Below are 2,381 nucleotides of genomic sequence, written 5' to 3' on the forward strand. Positions count from 1 at the left end.
AATTTTGGAAGCTTCCAATATTACCAGACTTAATATCCCAGGGTCATCATCTTTGCCAGGATCTTCCCAGCCTCAGCCTAACGGCCTGGAGGCTTAAGAGTCTTTATTAAGACCTGAAGAATTCTCGGACAGAGTCCTACAAACTTTATCTCATGCCCGCAGCCATGCAACTAATCTATCATATGCCCGTATATGGAGAATTTTCCAATCCTGGTGCAATTCTAAAGGCTTGGATGGAGATAAACCTTCTACTCCTCAACTCCTGGAATTTTTCCAGGAAGGCTTTGATAAGGGCCTAACTCCAAGTTCCATCAAAGTTCATATTGCGGCCTTATCAGCCCATCTGAAGTGCAGGCTGTTCCAGATATCGGAGGTGAAAAGCTTTGTTAAAGCCATTACGAGATTAAGGCCAAGATTGAATAGGCATATTGACTCCTGGGATCTCTCTTTGGTTCTACAACAGTTATGTCTTCCCCCATTTGAACCACTAGAGACAGTGGACTTGAAATTCCTCACTCTGAAGTGCGTTCTTCTTCTGGCAGTGACTTCGGCTAAGCGCGTGGGAGAGCTTCAAGCTCTTGGATCAACATCTCCATACATTCTATTCACGGAAGACAAAGTCACACTTAGATTCTTGCCAGGGTTTATCCCAAAAGTGGCTTCATTCGTAAACATCAATGAGCCCATTATCCTTCCGGCATACTCACCTTCGGATCCATCTCAGGAGATGGTTCTTTCTCTATTAGATGTGCCTAGAACCCTTAAGATTTATTTGGACAGGATGGATCCTTTGAGAAAGGAAGAAAACCTGATGATCCTTTTTTCGGGGAAAAAGGCCTCAAAACCATCTATTTCCAGGTGGATCTGTGAAGCTATCGAATTATGCTACTCTACAGCTGGTAAATCTCCACCATCTTTCACCAGAGTCCACTCAACTAGAGCCGTAGCTTCTACCTGGGCAGAAAGATCGTCGGTCTCCTTAGAAGACATCTGTCAGGTTGCTTCATGGTCATCTACCTCTATGTTTGTTAGGCATTACAGGCTGGATGCTAAACTTTCTACCAGAACAGCGTTTGCCAGATCAGTGCTTAATGCTGCTGTTCCGGATGTCCCGCCCTAGGGGATGATACTTGCTAGTTCCCCTATCGTTGTGATGCCAATGGGACACAAGGGAAGCAAAAATTATAATGTTAATTTGTTTTCCCTAAGACCCATTGACATCACAAGACTCCCTACCCTTGATTTTTTCTTGTTGATTGACTGATGATTGTAGGGAGGAGGATCTATTTATACTTCCTGTGGGAGGGGTTTATTGGAAAAATTTATTAAAGTTTATATGTTTTCATTAAATATTCCTTCATCCCAGGGGCTCACAGGGGCGAAAATACCCCTATCGTTGTGATGCCAATGGGTCTTAGGGAAAACAAATTAACATTATAATTTTTGTTTCCTTCCAGAACTTCTGGGCAGATAACCCAGCAAATTCTGGAAAGTATAAATTGTCCCAAATTAGAAAACTCAGTTTTGCTCCTCTCCACAGAAATCTTTAGTCAAAGGTGAAAGATTTATGCGATCTGAAGAGAAACCAGAGTATACATGTGGTGCCTGTTGCTTTATTCATATCAAGGCAAAGCAGCTTTTTGCTTTTTAATTGTAAGCATGTATATGTTGTTGTTTTCATGTCTGCCAATGTATTCTTTGTTATAAGGTTTATTATGGAATAAATACTTTTTTGATGAACAACCTGGTTATATCCACTATCCATTTGCTGACAAATATTCAATTAACTCCTTATGCCATTCATGTCTATTGGTAAAACAATTGTATTTACCTACTCTAACCACTGTTCCTATGATTGTGTACATGTTTTTTTTTCTGTAAACTAATTTGCATAAGTGGGTGGGACTGGCACCCTTTTTCTACCTTTTTAAACCCCCTGCATATCACTGTATCATATATGCACTATATCTGATAAAGAGATTATGCTCTTGAAAAGCGTTATATTTGTGCCTTTAAATAACTTAGCTTTCTGTTTCCCAGTAATTGAAGCACATTACAAAGCTATATAACTCTGTAATATGCTTCAATCACCTATCTGCCTCCCTTCCCTGTCTTTTCCCCCCTCCACCCCCCACCAGGAAGTGTCCTAACTCACACAGACCTAATGACTGTCGTCACCGTCACCAGGCAGCTCCTTCTTGTGAGGATGAGTCATCAGCAGGAGGGTTGCTCTAGGTCCTGTTACAGCAGCCCCCCCTCCCCAGTCTAAGTGATGGCTTGCAGTTGTTCAGCCAATGGGAGCTGAGTAAGCTGAGTCACCTGACAAGGCAGGGGAGGGGGGAGGCTAGTGTAACAGGAGAAGGAGCTGAGAGAAGAGCTTG

General features: G+C 42.2%; 1 pseudogene; it reads right to left on the bottom strand.

Annotated features, from left to right (window-relative positions):
- Positions 1 to 1,473: 1,473 nt before the first annotated feature.
- On the bottom strand, positions 1,474 to 1,594 carry LOC138800144 (U5 spliceosomal RNA; annotated as a pseudogene).
- Positions 1,595 to 2,381: the final 787 nt, after the last annotated feature.

Source organism: Dendropsophus ebraccatus, chromosome 8 (assembly GCF_027789765.1).
Source record: "Dendropsophus ebraccatus isolate aDenEbr1 chromosome 8, aDenEbr1.pat, whole genome shotgun sequence".
In the NCBI taxonomy this organism is placed as follows: domain Eukaryota; kingdom Metazoa; phylum Chordata; class Amphibia; order Anura; family Hylidae; genus Dendropsophus; species Dendropsophus ebraccatus.